This window comes from Pseudophryne corroboree, chromosome 4 (genome assembly GCF_028390025.1).
Source record: "Pseudophryne corroboree isolate aPseCor3 chromosome 4, aPseCor3.hap2, whole genome shotgun sequence".
NCBI lineage: Eukaryota > Metazoa > Chordata > Amphibia > Anura > Myobatrachidae > Pseudophryne > Pseudophryne corroboree.
In genome coordinates this window covers 496,724,796-496,744,667 of record NC_086447.1, presented here as the reverse complement: position 1 = coordinate 496,744,667, position 19,872 = coordinate 496,724,796, and the positions used below count along the sequence as shown (strand labels likewise).

Below are 19,872 nucleotides of genomic sequence, written 5' to 3'. Positions count from 1 at the left end.
GCTCATCTCCATCTATGGCCACCAGCCTCTAGTAGTACGATGATCACACCCTCAATACTTACATCTTAGCTGTATTATGTCTTGAGAATGTGTGGTGCTCTGTTACCTGTACTCTATTTCTGTTATTTATTTACTGTAATGCAATGCTTTGTCCCCTGTACTGTCCTTTGTACGGCGCTGCGAAACACATGTGGCGCCTTATAAATAAAATGTAATAATAATAATAATAATAGAGGAAATAGAACAAAAAAACATAACTCAGCCTCCCAGGTCCCAATATATAACAATAATAGCAATTTCAAAAATAGAAAGATCACAGAATGTTTTACAAAAGGGATCTATATGTCAGAGCAACAGCAACTAGATAGTATGTGCTGAAAAGATCTATAGTGTCACTCTATAAATATCACACAGTGAACATGCAAAACCCGTGTGACCACACCAAAACCAGCACCAACCAGTAGTGCTGTGTACCTGGATAATCTAGTGCATAGGTTCTCAAACTCGGTCCTCAGGACCCCACACAGTGCATGTTTTGCAGGTAACCCAGCAGGTGCACAGGTGAATTAATTACTCACTGACACATTTTAAAAGATCCGCAGGTGGAACTAATTATCTCACTTGCGATTCTGTGAGGTTACCTGCAAAACATGCACTGTGTGGGGTCCTGAGGACCGAGTTTGAGAACCACTGATCTAGTGCAATGCACGAGAAAACAAACAGGCGTAGTCTCCATCAGACATACCAACAGATACTGAAACCAAAAATCAATATTTAAACACATTGGACATATATACACATCAGAACTATGGCCCTCATTCCAAGTTGATCGCAGCAGTTCATCGCATCGCAAAACGGCGAAAATCCACCAACTGTGCATGCGCAACAGCTAGACTGCGCGTGCGCAAAGGGAGCGATACGACGCTTGAGCAAAATTACTAACTGAAAACCTGCTCATACTACACCACCGAAAACAGGGAGTGATGGAGCCGTGACAGAGGCACGTCTTCGCTATCTAACGAAATGGGCGTGAAAGTGGGTGGCTAGTGTGGGAGTATGCAACCAGCAGTAAGCGTGTTTTGAGCAGAAATGCGTATATGATGGTAAATGTACACAACAAATGCTCGCTATCCTGTCGCAGCCGAGGAGTAAGTCTGCAGTTACTCTGCACTTGCGAAGTGCTGTTACTAGTGTGTCTACCCTAATTAGCAATTATTATGCCAATGAATTCACCTGTTGTCCAATTACTGAGCAAACACTGCTCAGCCAAAATACTACAAACAGCAATTGTCTGGACATATAACATTTTTATTGTTAGCACCTACACATCTGACATGCTCCCAAATAATCTTTTTTTTTTTAGCAAAATAAACATTGATGTTAAATGCATGTTGTAATTATTTAATAGTAGCAAATGCAATCACGTGTGAATAAACCGACTTATAAACTACATCAGCTAAATCTTATCGACATAGACATATTCCTTTCCTTTGTACATACCAAATAACATGAACCACATAATGCAGGCTACACTTAGGGGTATATGCAATTGCGGTCGAATTCCCGAAATTGTCGAATTTCGGGTCATTTTCGACCAAAAAAAAATTTGCCTATGCAATTCAGTGCTTGCCGACCAAAAAACGGACTTTCAAAATTCGACTTTTTGAAATTCGAATTTTTGCAAATTCGACTTTTCTGCAATGATACAAGTGCTGCAATTCGACCAAAGCATATTCAATTCAAGTTTGGAAATTCGACAGCAGTGCTTTTAGACAGCAAATTCGTCATTTTCAATCCGCCACACTTTGGAGGGTGAAAACAAATAAAAAAAATTTAAACATGTTTTTTTTTGTGTTTTTTTTTTTTTTTGGGAATAGCAGATCTATTTATATTAGAAGGGATTAGGTACTTTTTTTTTTTTTTTTTGGAGGCACAAATATTATTTATATATTTTTTAAAATATTATTTTTTTTTATTTTTTATTTTATTGCTGGAACGGTAAAATCCTAAAAAAAAATGGCGTGGGGTCCCCCCTCCAAAGCATAACCAGCCTCGGGCTCTTCGAGCTGGTCCTGGTTCTAAAAATGCGGGGAAAAAATTGACAGGGGATCCCCCGTATTTTTAAAACCAGCACCGGGCTCTGCGCCTGGTGCTGGTGCCAAAAATACGGGGGACAAAAAGCGTAGGGGTCCCCCGTATTTTTAACACCAGCATCGGGCTCCACTAGCTGGACAGATAATGCCACAGCCGGGGGTCACTTTTATGCCGTGCCCTGCGGCCGTGGCATTAAATATCCAACTAGTCACCCCTGGCCGGGGTACCCTGGGGGAGTGGGGACCCCTTCAATCAAGGGGTCCCCCCCCCAGCCACCCAAGGGCCAGGGGTGAAGCCCGAGGCTGTCCCCCCCCATCCAATGGGCTGCGGATGGGGGGGCTGATAGCCTTTTGGGATCATGAAAAGAATATTGTTTTTTCCAGCAGTACTACAAGTCCCAGCAAGCCTCCCCCGCAAGCTGGTACTTGGAGAACCACAAGTACCAGCATGCGGGAGAAAAACGGGCCCGCTGGTACCTGTAGTACTACTGGAAAAAAATACCCAAATAAAAACAGGACACACACACCGTGAAAGTAAAACTTTATTTCATACGTCGACACACACATACTTACCTATGTTCACACGCCGACATCGGTCCTCTTCTCCATGTAGAATCCAGGGGTACCTGAAAATAAAAGATCAATATACTCACCTCAGCCAGGGTCCAGAGATAAATCCACGTACTTGTAGAAAATAACAAACCGCACACCCGACCAAACGGACTGAAAGGGGTCCCATGCTGACACATGGGACCCCTATCCCCGAATGCAGAGAGACCTGTCAGTGACAGCTGTCACTGAAAGGTCTCTAAAGCCAATCAGGAAGCGCAACTTCGTTGCGCTCACCTGATTGGCTGTGCGCTGTCTGAACTCAGACAGCGCATCGCACAGCCCCGTCCATTATATTCAATGGTGGGAACTTGGCGGCTAGCGGTGAGGTCACCCGCCGGTCAGCGGCTGACCGCGGGTAACCCCACCGCTAGCCGCTAAGTTCCCACCATTGAAAGTAATGGAGCGGCTTTGCGATGCGCTGTCTGACAGCACAGACAGCGCACAGCCAATCAGGTGAGCGCCACGGAAGTAGCGCTTCCTGATTGGCTGAAGGGACTTCAGTGACAGGAGTCACGTGATGTCCCGGCATTCGGGAGAAAGGGGTCTGATGTGTCAGCATGGGACCCCTTTCAGTCCGGCATGGAGCGGGTATTTGCGTTTTGTTTTTTTTACAAGTACGTGGATTTATCTCTCTGGACCTGGATGTACCTCTGGACGCTGGAAGGTGAGTATAATTTTTTCACAGGTACCTCGGATCGTCGGAGACCGTGGCAGTCGGCGTGTCAACATAGGTAAGTATGTGTGTGTCGGTAGTGTGTAATAAAGTTGTACTATCAAGGTGTGTGTGTACTGTTTTTATTTGGGTATTTTTTTCCAGTAGTACTACAGGTACCAGCGGGCCCGCTTTTCTCCCGCATGCTGGTACTTGTGGTTCTCCAAGTACCAGCTTGCGGGGGAGGCTTGCTGGGACTTGTAGTACTACTGGAAAAAACAATATCTTTTTATTATCACAAAAGGCTATCAGCCCCCCCATCCGCAGCCCATTGGATGGGGGGGGGACAGCCTCGGGCTTCACCCCTGGCCCTTGGGTGGCTGGGGGGGGGACCCCTTGATTGTAGGGGTCCCCACTCCCCCAGGGTACCCCGGCCATGGGTGACTAGTTGGATATTTAATGCCACGGCCGCAGGGCACGGCATAAAAGTGACCCCCGGCTGTGGCATTATCTGTCCAGCTAGTGGAGCCCGATGCTGGTGTTAAAAATACGGGGGACCCCTACTCTTTTTGTCCCCCGTATTTTTGGCACCAGCACCAGGCGCAGAGCCCGGTGCTGGTTTTAAAAATACGGGGGATCCCTGCCCAATTTTTCCCCTGCATTTTTAGAACCAGGACCAGCTCGAAGAGCCCGAGGCTGGTTATGCTTTGGAGGGGGGACCCCACGCCATTTTTTTTCCGGGTTTTTTCCCGTTTTTTTAAATCGCGGCAAAATCCGCCAAATCGGCCGATTTTCGCCCGCGGTTCTGGCGAATCCGTTTTTCATTGAATATGGTGAATTCCGGCAGCCACCTGCCAGAATTCACCTGGCGAATTGAGTCGGGAAAAAAAACGGCGAAAAATTGCCGCGATTCGCCGTGAATTGCATATACCCCTTAATGTTACTTAATAAAATGTATTTAATTTTTTTTGGGAATATGTGTCCATATCTAATATTAGGTAATGTTGCCCCTAGTAACCCCAGGTCCTATTTTTAAATTTTTAATTATATGCCCAGTTAAGTGTTGTGCAAGGCATACCTGTTTAAATTTTTAATATGCAATGTTTTTCTAAATATTCTGATTGTAACCCTTGTTCCACAAATGTCTATATGCCATGCATCTGTTTACATTACAAATGACACAACATATGATCCTAAATGTCGAAAACTTTGTGACTTTGTGCAGCTGATTGTTATTGACAAATGTGGTGAGTACACAGATTGTAACAATTACTTTTCTATAAGTGTGTGTATGTGAGTGTGTGTGTGTGTGTGTGTGTGTGTGAGTGTGATTGTGAGTGTGTGATTTTGAGTGTGTTTGTGTGTGTATGTGAGTGTGTGTGAGTGTAATTGTGAGTGTATGTATTGTTTTTCTAGTTCTTCCGCGGCTGCGAATTTCCACTGTTGCGAACTGTACCCACTGTCCTTCACAGCAATGCACACATCAATAAAGTTTATTAGATGACACCATAAATTTACAACCAATCACATGCCACCACACACTATAAATATAAGCCCATATATGGAAAACGCCATTGGCACCATGCACGCAGCTGCATTTACCCACCGTGAGCTGCGCGTGTTGGTCGCGGTGATGGACCGCCGCATAGGCCGTGCAGGCCCCTTTATCCCAATAGGATAAAGCTCGAGGCCTATGCATAGGTCCGCCGCATACTTCGCAGCCGCACCCGGACCACACGGTCTATTATTCAGCTTGAAAGGCTCTGGAGCGACCTCCGCCGTCGCACACCGGACCTGTTGGTGGAGCTCCGCCAACAAATCCGCACTAGACGTAGGCGCAGTAAGTTTCATATTACATTAAATAACACTGAGATTATTAGCAGAAACTTTTAATGCAAAACTTGCATATTTTCACTAAGTTATATAGTGTGAAAATTGGCACACTGACAATGAACTATTGTAGAACAAACATGACACAGTGTGTGTGGTTAGGGCAAGCAGTACTGACTGTGTAGCAAAGTGCTTCTGAAAAAGTGAATGTTGTTGTACTGAGTTGCTACACAGGCTGTCAACTGAACCCAATAACTTGCTCTGTGGGGTAAATTTACTAAGGTGGGAGCTTTTTAGAACTGGTGATGTTGCCTATAGCAACCAATCAGATTAAATATATTATCTTCTAGAAGCAGCTTAATAAATGTTACGTAGAATCTGATTGCTTGCTATGGGCAACATCACCAGTTTAAAAAAAAAAAAAAAAATTAGCAATTTTACCCCTGTGTCTTTAACATTGGACAGAACAGTGTAATAGAAAAATGCTGTTGTTATAATTTTTAAAGCCACAACCTAAATATTACATATGTCATTCTAGGGCGAGCACAATGGCAAGCTGCTGCAGGAAGTCCGGACCAATCCCCTTCTCAGTCCCCCTCCCCTTCTGTCGCCCAATCCCCCTCTCCTTCCCAATCCCCTTCTCAGCCCCCCTCCCCTTTTGTCGCCCAATCCCCCTCTCCTTCCCAATCCCCTTCTCAGCCACCCTCCCCTTCTGTCGCCCAAGCCCCCTCTCCTTCCCAATCCCCTTCTCTGCCCCCCTCCCCTTCTGTCGCCCAATCCCCTTCTCAGCCCCCCTCCCCTTCTGTCGTCCAAACCCCCTCTCCTTTCCAATCCCCTTCTCAGCCCCCCTCCCCTTCTGTCACCCAAACCCCCTCTCCTTCCCAATCCCCTTCTCAGCCCCCCTCCCCTTCTGTCGCCCAATCCCCCTCTCCTTCCCAATCCCCTTCTCTGCCCCCCTCCCCCTCTCTTTACCAATACCCCTCTCTGTCCCCCTCCCCCTCTGTAGGCCAAACCACCACTCCGCCCACCTCCCACCCTCTCTTTCCCATTCCCTCTCTCTGGCCCTCTCCCCCTCTGTGGCCCAAACACCCTCTCAGCCCCCCTCCCCCTCTCAATCAGACCCACCCTCTGTAAACAGCTCCCCAATCCCTCCTCCTTCCCCAATCCCTCCTCCTTCCCCAATCCATCCTCCTTCCCCCATCCAGCCTCCTTCCCCACCCAGTGAATGGGCAGCAGAAGCCCCTGCGGATCTTCAGGGTAGTGCGCATGTGGCAGATGAGAGTAAGTTTTAACACATTTAAAATGTATTTGTTACCTACTTAAACTTCAAAATCAAATACATGCAGTGTTGTACTGTGGCCAATCTTGGCCCAAGGAAAAATGTTTGTGTTCTTCATCATGGTATGGATGTTGCATTTACATTTGTGTGAGTATCATTAGATGTACAGTGTCTATGTCTGCAATGTTTAGGGTGTCCACTCTAGGTCGACACTCATTAGGTCGACAGGGTTGCCAGTACAACAGGGTTTATATTAGAGATGAGCGGGTTCGGTTCCTCGGAATCCGAACCCCCCCGAACTTCAGCCTTTTTACACGGGTCCGAGGCAGACTCGGATCTTCCCGCCTTGCTCGGTTAACCCGAGCGCGCCTGAACGTCATCATCCCGCTGTCGGATTCTCGCGAGGCTCGGATTCTATCGCGAGACTCGGATTCTATATAAGGAGCCGCGCGTCGCCACCATTTTCACACGTGCATTGAGATTGATAGGGAGAGGACGTGGCTGGCGTCCTCTCCGTGTAGAATAGATTAGAGAGACACTTGATTTACTACTTGGGGAGCATTAGGAGTACTCAGTACAGTGCAGAGTTTTGCTGATAGTGACCAGTGACCACCAGTTTTATTTATAATCCGTTCTCTGCCTGAAAAAAAACGATACACAGTCACATACCATATCTGTGCTCAGCCTCAGTGTGCTGCATGATAATATCATCTATGTATATCTGACTGTGCTGAGTGCTCACTGCTCACACAGCTGAATTAAGGGGGAGACTGGGGTGCAGTTAATAGCAGGAGTACAGTGCACACTTTTGCTGCCAGTGTGACTGACCAGTGACCACCAGTATATTGTCTGCCTGAAAAAGTTAAACAAACACTCCTGTGGTGTTTTTTTTTTTTATTCTATAAACGCATTCTGCTGACAATGTCCAGCAGGTCCATCATTCATTATATTATATAAATATTTACCTGCAGTAGTGTTATATTTTTTTTGTTCATCTCTATCATCTTTATCATCTCTATATTAGCAGACGCAGTACGGTAGTCCACGGCTGTGGCTACCTCTGTGTCGTCAGTGCTCGTCCATAATTGTATACCTACCTGTGGTGGGGGTTTTTTTTTCTATCTTCTTCATACTAGTAGTTTAGGAGTCTGCTGAAAGTGTCCAGCAGGTCCGTCATTATATTATATATACCTGCAGTAGTGATATATATATATATTTTTTATATCATTATCATCTCTATACTAGCAGACGCAGTACAGTAGTCCACGGCTGTAGCTACCTCTGTGTCGTCAGTGCTCGTCCATAATTGTATACCTACCTGTGGTGGGGTTTTTTTTTCTATCTTCTTCATACTAGTAGTTTAGGAGTCTGCTGACAGTGTCCAGAAGGTCCGTCATTATATTATATATACCTGCAGTAGTGATATATATATATTTTTTATATCATTATCATCTCTATACTAGCAGACGCAGTACGGTAGTCCACGGCTGTAGCTACCTCTGTGTCGTCAGTGCTCGTCCATAATTGTATGCCTACCTGTGGTGGGGTTTTTTTTTCTATCTTCTTCATACTAGTAGTTTAGGAGTCTGCTGACAGTGTCCAGCAGGTCCGTCATTATATTATATATACCTGCAGTAGTGATATATATATATTTTTTATATCATTATCATCTCTATACTAGCAGACGCAGTACGGTAGTCCACGGCTGTAGCTACCTCTGTGTCGTCAGTGCTCGTCCATAATTGTATACCTACCTGTGGTGGGGTTTTTTTTCTATCTTCTTCATACTAGTAGTTTAGGAGTCTGCTGACAGTGTCCAGCAGGTCCGTCATTATATTATATATACCTGCAGTAGTGATATATATATATTTTTTATATCATTATCATCTCTATACTAGCAGACGCAGTACGGTAGTCCACGGCTGTAGCTACCTCTGTGTCGTCAGTGCTCGTCCATAATTGTATACCTACCTGTGGTGGGGTTTTTTTTTCTATCTTCTTCATACTAGTAGTTTAGGAGTCTGCTGACAGTGTCCAGCAGGTCCGTCATTATATTATATATACCTGCAGTAGTGATATATATATATTTTTTATATCATTATCATCTCTATACTAGCAGACGCAGTACGGTAGTCCACGGCTGTAGCTACCTCTGTGTCATCAGTGCTCGTCCATAATTGTATACCTACCTGTGGTGGGGTTTTTTTTTCTATCTTCTTCATACTAGTAGTTTAGGAGTCTGCTGACAGTGTCCAGCAGGTCCGTCATTATATTATATATACCTGCAGTAGTGATATATATATATATATTTTTTATATCATTATCATCTCTATACTAGCAGACGCAGTACGGTAGTCCACGGCTGTAGCTACCTCTGTGTCGTCAGTCACTCGTCATCCATAAGTATACTAGTATCCATCCATCTACATTGTTTACCTGAGGTGCCTTTTAGTTGTGCCTATTAAAATATGGAGAACAAAAATGTTGAGGTTCCAAAAATAGGGAAAGATCAAGATCCACTTCCACCTCGTGCTGAAGCTGCTGCCACTAGTCATGGCCGAGACGATGAAATTCCATCAACGTCGTCTGCCAAGGCCGATGCCCAATGTCATAGTACAGAGCATGTAAAATCCAAAACACAAAATATCAGTAAAAAAAGGACTCAAAAATCTAAAATAAAATCGTCGGAGGAGAAGCGTAAACTTGCCAATATGCCATTTACCACACGGAGTGGCAAGGAACGGCTGAGGCCCTGGCCTATGTTCATGGCTAGTGGTTCAGCTTCACATGAGGATGGAAGCACTCAGCCTCTCGCTAGAAAAATGAAAAGACTTAAGCTGGCAAAAGCACAGCAAAGAACTGTGCGTTCTTCGAAATCACAAATCCACAAGGAGAGTCCAATTGTGTCGGTTGCGATGCCTGACCTTCCCAACACTGGACGTGAAGAGCATGCGCCTTCCACCATTTGCACGCCCCCTGCAAGTGCTGGAAGGAGCACCCGCAGTCCAGTTCCTGATAGTCAGATTGAAGATGTCAGTGTTGAAGTACACCAGGATGAGGAGGATATGGGTGTTGTTGGCGCTGGGGAGGAAATTGACAAGGAGGATTCTGATGGTGAGGTGGTTTGTTTAAGTCAGGCACCCGGGAGACACCTGTTGTCCGTGGGAGGAATATGGCCATTGACATGCCTGGTGAAAATACCAAAAAAATCAGCTCTTCGGTGTGGAAGTATTTCAACAGAAATGCGGACAACATTTGTCAAGCCGTGTGTTGCCTTTGTCAAGCTGTAATAAGTAGGGGTAAGGACGTTAACCACCTCGGAACATCCTCCCTTATACGTCACCTGCAGCGCATTCATCATAAGTCAGTGACAAGTTCAAAAACTTTGGGCGACAGCGGAAGCAGTCCACTGACCAGTAAATCCCTTCCTCTTGTAACCAAGCTCACGCAAACCCCCCACCAACTCCCTCAGTGTCAATTTCCTCCTTCCCCAGGAATGCCAATAGTCCTGCAGGCCATGTCACTGGCAATTCTGACGAGTCCTCTCCTGCCTGGGATTCCACCGATGCATCCTTGCATGTAACGCCTACTGCTGCTGGCGCTGCTGTTGTTGCTGCTGGGAGTCGATGGTCATCCCAGAGGGGAAGTCGTAAGACGACTTTTACTACTTCCACCAAGCAATTGACTGTCTAACAGTCCTTTGCGAGGAAGATGAAATATCACAGCAGTCATCCTGCTGCAAAGCGGATAACTGAGGCCTTGGCATCCTGGGCGGTGAGAAACGTGGTTCCGGTATCCATCATTACTGCAGAGCCAACTATAGACTTGATTGAGGTACTGTGTCCCCGGTACCAAATACCATCTAGGTTCCATTTCTCTAGGCAGGCGATACCGAAAATGTACACAGACCTCAGAAAAAGACTCACCAGTGTCCTAAAAAATGCAGTTGTACCCAATGTCCACTTAACCACGGACATGTGGACAAGTGGAGCAGCGCAGACTCAGGACTATATGACTGTGACAGCCCACTGGGTAGATGTATTGACTCCCGCCGCAAGAACAGCAGCGGCGGCACCAGTAGCAGCATCTCGCAAACGCCAACTCTTTCCTAGGCAGGCTACGCTTTGTATCACCGCTTTCCAGAATACGCACACAGCTGAAAACCTCTTACGGCAACTGAGGAAGATCATTGCAGAATGGCTTACCCCAATTGGACTCTCCTGTGGATTTGTGGCATCGGACAACGCCAGCAATATTGTGTGTGCATTAAATATGGGCAAATTCCAGCACGTCCCATGTTTTGCACATACCTTGAATTTGGTGGTGCAGAATTATTTAAAAAAGGACAGGGGCGTGCAAGAGATGCTGTCGGTGGCCAGAAGAATTGCGGGACACTTTCGGCATACAGGCACCACGTACAGAAGACTGGAGCAACACCAAAAACGCCTGAACCTGCCCTGCCATCATCTGAAGCAAGAAGTGGTAACGAGGTGGAATTCAACCCTCTATATGCTTCAGAGGTTGGAGGAGCAGCAAAAGGCCATTCAAGCCTATACAACTGACCACGATATAGGAGGTGGAATGCACCTGTCTCAAGCGCAGTGGAGAATGATTTCAACGTTGTGCAAGGTTCTGCAACCTTTTGAACTTGCCACACGTGAAGTCAGTTCAGACACTGCCAGCCTGAGTCAGGTCATTCCCCTCATCAGGATTTTGCAGAAGAAGCTGGAGACATTGAAGGAGGAGCTAACACTGAGCGATTCCGCTAGGCATGTGGGACTTGTGGATGGAGCCCTTAATTCGCTTAACAAGGATTCACGGGTGGTCAATCTGTTGAAATCAGAGCACTACATTTTGGCCACCGTGCTCGATCCTAGATTTAAAACCTACCTTGGATCTCTCTTTCCGGCAGACACAAGTCTGCAGGGGTTCAAAGAACTGCTGGTGAGAAAATTGTCAAGTCAAGCGGAACGCGACCTGTCAACATCTCCTCCTTCACATTCTCCCGCAACTGGGGGTGCGAGGAAAAGGCTCAGAATTCCGAGCCCACCCGCTGGCGGTGATGCAGGGCAGTCTGGAGTGACTGCTGATGCTGACATCTGGTCCGGACTGAAGGACCTGCCAACGATTACGGACATGTCGTCTACTGTCACTGCATATGATTCTCTCACCATTGAAAGAATGGTGGAGGATTATATGAGTGACCGCATCCAAGTAGGCACGTCAGACAGTCCGTACGTATACTGGCAGGAAAAAGAGGCAATTTGGAGGCCCTTGCACAAACTGGCTTTATTCTACCTAAGTTGCCCTCCCACAAGTGTGTACTCCGAAAGAGTGTTTAGTGCCGCCGCTCACCTTGTCAGCAATCGGCGTACGAGGTTACTTCCAGAAAATGTGGAGAAGATGATGTTCATTAAAATGAATTATAATCAATTCCTCCATGGAGACATTCACCAGCAGCAATTGCCTCCACAAAGTACACAGGGAGCTGTGATGGTGGATTCCAGTGGGGACGAATTGATAATCTGTGAGGAGGGGGATGTACACGGTGATGAATCGGAGGATGATGATGAGGTGGACATCTAGCCTCTGTAGAGCCAGTTTGTGCAAGGAGAGATTAATTGCTTCTTTTTTGGTGGGGGTCCAAACCAACCCGTCATTTCAGTCACAGTCGTGTGGCAGACCCTGTCACTGAAATGATGGGTTGGTTAAAGTGTGCATGTCCTGTTTAAACAACATAAGGGTGGGTGGGAGGGCCCAAGGACAATTCCATCTTGCACCTCTTTTTTCTTTCATTTTTCTTTGCGTCATGTGCTGTTTGGGGAGTGTTTTTTGGAAGGGCCATCCTGCGTGACACTGCAGTGCCACTCCTAGATGGGCCAGGTGTTTGTGTCGGCCACTAGGGTCACTTATCTTAGTCACACAGCTACCTCATTGCGCCTCTTTTTTTTCTTCTTTGCGTCATGTGCTGTTTGGGGAGTATTTTTTGGAAGAGCCATCCGGCCTGACACTGCAGTGCCACTCCTAGATGGGCCAGGTGCTTGTGTCGGCCACTAGGGTCGCTTAGCTTACTCACACAGCTACCTCATTGCGCCTCTTTTTTTCTTTGCGTCATGTGCTGTTTGGGGAGTGTTTTTTGGAAGGGCCATCCTGCGTGACACTGCAGTGCCACTCCTAGATGGGCCAGGTGTTTGTGTCGGCCACTAGGGTCACTTATCTTAGTCACACAGCTACCTCATTGCGCCTCTTTTTTTTCTTCTTTGCGTCATGTGCTGTTTGGGGAGTATTTTTTGGAAGGGCCATCCGGCCTGACACTGCAGTGCCACTCCTAGATGGGCCAGGTGTTTGTGTCGGCCACTAGGGTCGCTTAGCTTACTCACACAGCTACCTCATTGCGCCTCTTTTTTTCTTTGCATCATGTGCTGTTTGGGGAGTGTTTTTTGGAAGGGCCATCCTGCGTGACACTGCAGTGCCACTCCTAGATGGGCCAGGTGTTTGTGTCGGCCACTTGGGTCGCTGAGCTTAGTCATCCAGCGACCTCGGTGCAAATTTTAGGACTAAAAATAATATTGTGAGGTGTGAGGTGTTCAGAATAGTCTGAAAATGAGTGGAAATTATGGTTTTTGAGGTTAATAATACTTTGGGATCAAAATGACCCCCAAATTCTATGATTTAAGCTGTTTTTTAGGGTTTTTTGAAAAAAACACCCGAATCCAAAACACACCCGAATCCGACAAAAAAAATTCGGTGAGGTTTTGCCAAAACGCGTTCGAACCCAAAACACGGCCACGGAACCGAACCCAAAACCAAAACACAAAACCCGAAAAATTTCCGGTGCACATTTCTAGTTTATATGTGCTAGGTTGTCAGTGAAACAGTTAGACCTGAGTGGAGTTTAGTATGTTGTTGGTCTTTTACACTTGTGCCTGGGTATTCCTAATATTTGCACATTCAACTCGCATGCTTCACTTTGTTAGCCAGGCTAAGGACACAATGTTTTGTGTTGTGAAAGTTACACTCAAAAAATGATTATTTTACTAAAAAAAAACATGTTTCACCTTATGTAGTAAGGCAGGCTTTCAGGGAGTGTGGGCATGCTAGGATATGTTGTCCTTCTGAAGATGTTGATATGCAGTGTGATGATGCAGGGCAAACACCAAAAAAAGACAAGTCTGCTTCACTCCAGATGTGAATGAATCCCAGCATGGGGTTACATTTACTAAGATGGGAGTTTTATTCAAGATGGGATGTTGCCCATAGCAACCAATCAGATTAAAATTCTCATTTATTTAGCACCTTCTAGAAGATATGTGGAATCTGATTGGTTGCTATGGGCAACGTCCCATCTTAAATAGAACTCCCATCTTAGTAAATGTACATCATGGTGTGGTACACTTTTTAAAATTGAAAGTTAACAATAACAAACATTGCTGAGCATGCTTGTGTGTTGGTATGCTACTGTTTTAACATTCAAACATCCATGATGTAGTCCGTTTGCCATTAAAGTGTGCTTTGTGGCTTGCTTGTGTAATAGGTAATGTGAGTAATTTTTTTAATTTTATTTTTGCTCTTCTTTTCAGATGGTGCAGTTGGAGATCCCACAAGCCTGCCTGGCATCCTTGCAAGCCTAAAGGCTAATTTGCAGGCCTTGCTGGCTGATGTTGATCGGCTGCAAAAAAAAATTTAAATGCAAAATATTTGTTATTTGTTCAAAAAAAAAACACAAAATAAAAATATGTTCAAAAATAAAAAAAATGTTTATTACAGTTAAGCGGTTGTTGTGTTTTTTTAATGCAATAAAGGAACATCATATTGCCTAGCAGAAATTGGTTACCTTACAAAAAACACACATCAAACTTACGATTATTAATCTTCTTATTTACAAACAAACAAACAAACAAATAAATAATGTCAGTTAGTAGCTTATTGTTTAGAAAAACATGTAAACACATATAGTCACACACTACACCTCCACACAAAAATATGCTATTTAACATTAGGCCAGGCACAGTTTACACATCTATTTCACTTATTTATAAACAAACATGGTAATGGCCAATTATGCCTACAAAGTGTTCTGTAGGTATTCTTTGATAACTTAATTGGTCATGACCACAATCATTCATTACACTAATTGGATTCGTAATTGAGGAAGGCTTGTTGAGTTTGAATTGAAAGGTGTAATATAACTTGGAAAAAAAAAGCCATTGCTGTGCGTTTTTCAGCAAAAGCGTGTGCAATTTTAAGAGGAATGTGTAAATCTACGAGAAGTTAGGATTTTTACGATGAGGTTTGTGGAATTGCGATGGGTTCGCATTAGTGCGATGTCATTTGGCATACGCCTACTTTGTGTAATACTGCGTATGAAATAGCAAAAATACGTTGGGGTCGGTTATTCGCTATTGTGCAACGTGTTCGCAAAATTGCGAATATGTTGTGCGAACAAAAAAAATAGCGAACAACTCGGAATCACCCCCTATGATCTACACATATCAAATAAATACCTAAATATCCAGGATGAATTATATGGGGCAGCACCCGGCAGATGGTGAAACAGCATCATGCGTGTATCCAATGAACTACAAGAATATATATCAATGTGTAACTATATAATAAGACAGTCAATATAATCACAAGTAAGCCAAACCCCAGGAGAGATTACTTACAAACTTCAGCAGGTCGCCGCGTGTACCGAGGCAGCACACACTAGACTGATCCTGACCGGAAGTAAATATACCCCCCAACCCGGAAGTACCTCGGGCGGGTGCGTGCTGCATTAACCAATGGTATGTGTAATAAACAGTCACTAATGCTCAAAAATATCCAAAATACCTCTGGTCCCAAGCATTTTGGATAAGGGATACTCAACCTGTATAATTAAAAAAAATACACAATTAAAATAACACTCAATAGAGCCACTGGGATGATCTGCATACTTATTATTGAAAGTTGGTCACTTTGTATCGCTTTTGAATAAAGGAAACAATAAAGTATCCATGTGACTGTTCTCTTCTTTGTTAATATAGCAACAATTCTGGTGATACACTTTCAGAAATTTAAAGTTCCACACCATGAATTAGGATCTTCAATTAGCATTCATTTATGCATTATTGTTAACAGAGCTCAATTAACTGGATTTAGCATCCGGTTTTTCCAAACTCCGCAATTAATAACTGGTTCTCTGATTTTAAGCAATATGCAAACTGCCCATTAATAGTGGAATTTTGGAAATATCCTCTTTTCATTCACTAATCAGCAAATCAATAGGGACTCCTAATATACTCTGTGCTGTTGGGGACCCTGCTTCTCCCACTATATAACTCTCAGCATGTGGCTTCCTGCTACCTGCATTCCCCTCCTCACATCATGTCACTGCCACTGTCACATGAAGCCCTGTCATCACTGACATATCATGCATGTCCTGATATAGTCTGTGCTGCTGGCCCACCCCTAGGGGTGCTAGCAGTGTCTTACCCCCACAGTGTTTGTTCTCAGATTGTAAAGTCATATATGTACCAAGTTTGGTATAAATTTCTGCAGGCATTCTGGAATTATGCTGGAACATACATACATACATACATACATACATACATACATACATACATACACACATTCATTTTTGGCGATTTCCGTGGATGGGCAGTGACATTTGTAAAACCGGTTATTAGCAAGCACCTGGGACCTAAGGAGAAGCTACCTGCCAAGTTTCAAGATTGTAGGCCTTGTGGTTTAAGAGATTTTGTGATGAGTCAATCAGTGAGTCAATCTCCTTTTTTGCCTTTAATATACAGTATATAGATGAGTGAGGAACTTAACAAAGATACAGAGAGTGGTTAGAGATCTGAGTAACTTGGAACTGGGTTTGTGCCAGCCTCACACATTTTATATATTTTCATTTTTATTCTGTAGTTCATCTTTTATGTTTTGCATATTGACCTCTCCAGTTGATAATACTTTATTATTATGGTTATTAATACCATTTTCAGACAGAAAAATCTCAAAAACCCAGATTTTTCCAGGTTTTGTGAAACTGGGAAAAACCCGGGTTACAGTCCCTTACCCCCTTTCACACAGAACATTTAACCCGGATAATTCCCGGGTCGACCCCTTTCAGACAGAACACGTGTCAGCCTTGCAATAGACTTGTGTGTCATAAGAAATGGACTGTTTTTATGGTGCACAGAGATGAGGTCATGAAAAGGGGGTGGTGACTGATCACAGCATTGCATTAACCATGGCCGACGAGTTACTGTTGAGTAGCCCGGAGTTCCTGGCTTCTTGCTGTTTTTTGCTGTTTCACACAGCAAATGAAAGCCTGATGCAGCTGCTAGCACTGTGCTACCTGGCACAGTCTTATGCCAAGAGGAGAAGGGAGCAATTTCTGGTGGAGAGGGCTAATTCTCGACGCCGGTATTTGCGCAGGAGGAGAGCCCTGATTTTGGGCAGCATTATGTCTACCCTGAGATTTACCAGCTCAACTAATCGATCGTTGTGGGCCAGGGACCGCAGGCATGGACAAGCTTTCTGGGCGACCGTGAAAGCTTATCAGCCACAGGAGTGGATGGCACACTTTCGGATGTCGCGTGATATGTTTTACTACCTGCTGGAACTTCTCACTCCAGCACTCACCAGGGGAAACACCAACTACCGCAAGACCATTGAGCCATTCAGGAGACTGGTGATTGTGTTGTGGTAGTATGCAACCCCGGGGGAATACCGCACCGTTGCCTGCTTGTTCGGTGTTGGCATATCGACTGTGTGTGTGCTAGTACGGGAAGTGACCCAGGCATTGCTGGAAACCCTTTACCACCGCTTCATTTCCTTACCGCAAGGTGCCCGGCTGGATGATACTATAAAAGGTTTCCAGCAACGTAAATATTCCCAGTGTGCTAGAGCCATAGATGGGACCCACATACCCATTATTGCCCCCAGAGACAACCCAGCCGATTACTACAACCGAAAAGGCTGGCACTCCATCATCCTGCAGGCTGTAGTGGACCATAAGTATTGGTAAGTAGTATGGTGTGTTAATGTGAGTCATATGCTGGGCTCATGATGTGTATTGTTAAACACAGCTAATACGTATTCTATTCAGTTTCACAGATGTCTTCATTGGCTGACCGGGTCGTGCTCACGACTCCCGGGTACTTGGCAACTCAGAATTGTTCCAGATTGCAGAGGAGAACCAACATGGCTGGTTGTTCCAGAGAGAGGTAAATATATCTCTTTTGATGGGTTGTATTTTTCACAGCAGAATCATAATACAATAGATTGCAATTATGGTATAGGGCCGGCCTCTTACGTCATGTAGCAGGGGTGTCAAAATATAGCTGCTGTGGAACTAAACCTCCCAGCATGCCCATGCAACAAATTTTCAATTTGGGGGTGCTGCAACTGTGGCAAGGCATGCTGGCATGTCTAGTTCCACAGCAGCTGGAGGTTCGCAAGTTTAGGCTAGGGTTAGGCTGCAGAAAGGGAGGGTTAGTTGGTAGGAGAGGGGTGGGTGTGTTTAGGATACTTATCTCATCTATGTCAGGATTAGATTGTTGGTATTCCATAATTATTCCCTGTACTTTCCTGAACACTATGTATGCCACCTATACTATATATATTAAATTTTATTTCCCATTACAGAAATCAAAGTTTGTTGATGGAGTGGAGATCCTGGTGCACCTTATTGGAGATGCGGCATACCCTTTGAGGGGTTGGCTGATCAAGGGCTTCACACAGCATCTCCCACTCTCTCCGGAACAAGTGCATTTCACCCACACTCTCAGCTCGGCCAGGATGGTGGTGGAGAATGCTTTTGGAAGACTGAAGGGGCGCTGGCAGTGTTTACTAAAGTGCAATGACATTGCCATCACCCTGGTGCCGGATGTGGTTGCTGCTTGCTGTATCCTACATAACTTTTGCGAGATACAGAAGGAACACTTTTTGCCGGAGTGGAATGTTGTGGACACTGAACTGTGCGATACTCCGGTAGAAGCAGCAGAAGCAGCCTACGAGGGGGAGATAAGTAGTGGCAGTGCTGAGGAGATACGCAACACCCTCACTGCTAACTTAACTACTATGACACAGTAGAGGACACAGATATGTTGGCAAAACATTTTTATTGTTTTTTTCAAAAAGTTTGGGTTTTATTGTTTCAAAAAAGTTATGTACATTTTACCTCACATGTATCTTTTTAAATATAACATGTTTTCAGTTTAAAATGCTTCTTACATTTTTGAACAAAAATAGGCCATAATATGTGTAGACATTAGACACATAAATAGAGGGCATAATGCTTGTACATTTAGAGTAATTTACTTCCCTATTTGGAGAAGTGGCTGAGGTAATGGCCAGGTATGGGCCGTACACTTGACAGGCCTGTAAAGTGCTGAATACACATGAACACAGGAGCGGATAGGGATTGAACACCAGCCCGGGAAATTTATGGAAGTAGCCCTAATAGGGGCGCAGTCTGTTGAGGGGGAGGGGTCTGTCAAGAGGGCAGGGTCACTCCTCAGAGGTCCTGATTCTGAGATAGACACAGTTGGTGCCTCCTTTGCTTTACGTTATGCTAATGTTTACATGCGACTTTATGCATATGCTGCTACAATGCCCTTCCCTGATGTACATCTGTACGTCTGAATATACAAGGACTGATATGCCCACTTTCAGTGTCTACTGACACTGCAGTCATGCCTTTAATCTGCTTCTGATTTTATTGATTTTTCATTCTACAAACTCTATTTTTTTAACCTTATATGTTTCAAAGTACAGGTCCAGGTCCTATGTTGCTAGAATAGCTTCAACACTTTTCGCGGCTAGCGGCACCTGGAAGTCCTTTCTAGCCTAACTTACTAAATTGCATTCTAATGAACCGCAAGTACTGGAAGCAGCGTGAGCCAGCCCAGCCTGAGTGTGAATCAGCCTAACTGAAGGGGGTATGGGACCTGCCCATTGGAATCTGTCATGGTGTCCTGGTGGGCCAATCCGCCCCTGCATGAACATTTCAACTGTCTGTAAGAAGTGCTGCCCAGTGGACGGTTGTGAGTAGTGCCATCTGGATAAGTATGCTCAGTGCCATGTGGAGTATTATTCCCTGTGCCATCTGGATAAGTATACACAGTGCCATGTGTAGTATTATTACCCATGCCATCTGGACTAACACGCACAGTGGCATGTGGACTGCTATGCACTGTAACATCAGGACTGGTCTGCTTATTGGCATGTGGACTGCTACGTGCAGGGGTGTGTGAAAAATTATTCCCTGTGCCATCTAGATAACTAGGCACTTCGCCATAGTGAGAAGTATTCCCTGTGCCATCTGGACTATTATGTGGAGTAGCATTAGGTGGATTTGAGGGGTTTGTTTCCATAAACTGTATGCCTCTGCTATGACGCTGGTAGTTGGAAAAATG

At 44.8% G+C, this 19,872-nt stretch overlaps 1 long non-coding RNA gene across 1 annotated transcript in view; it reads left to right on the top strand.

Moving 5' to 3' along the window:
• The window catches only part of LOC134911542 (uncharacterized), a 65,821-nt gene extending 51,621 nt beyond the window's left edge, over positions 1–14,200 (top strand). The window contains exons 3-4 of the long non-coding RNA XR_010176654.1: positions 5,726–6,468; positions 14,047–14,200. This is a non-coding gene — a long non-coding RNA (uncharacterized LOC134911542). The remainder of the gene's footprint in view (positions 1–5,725; positions 6,469–14,046) is intronic.
• Positions 14,201–19,872: the final 5,672 nt, after the last annotated feature.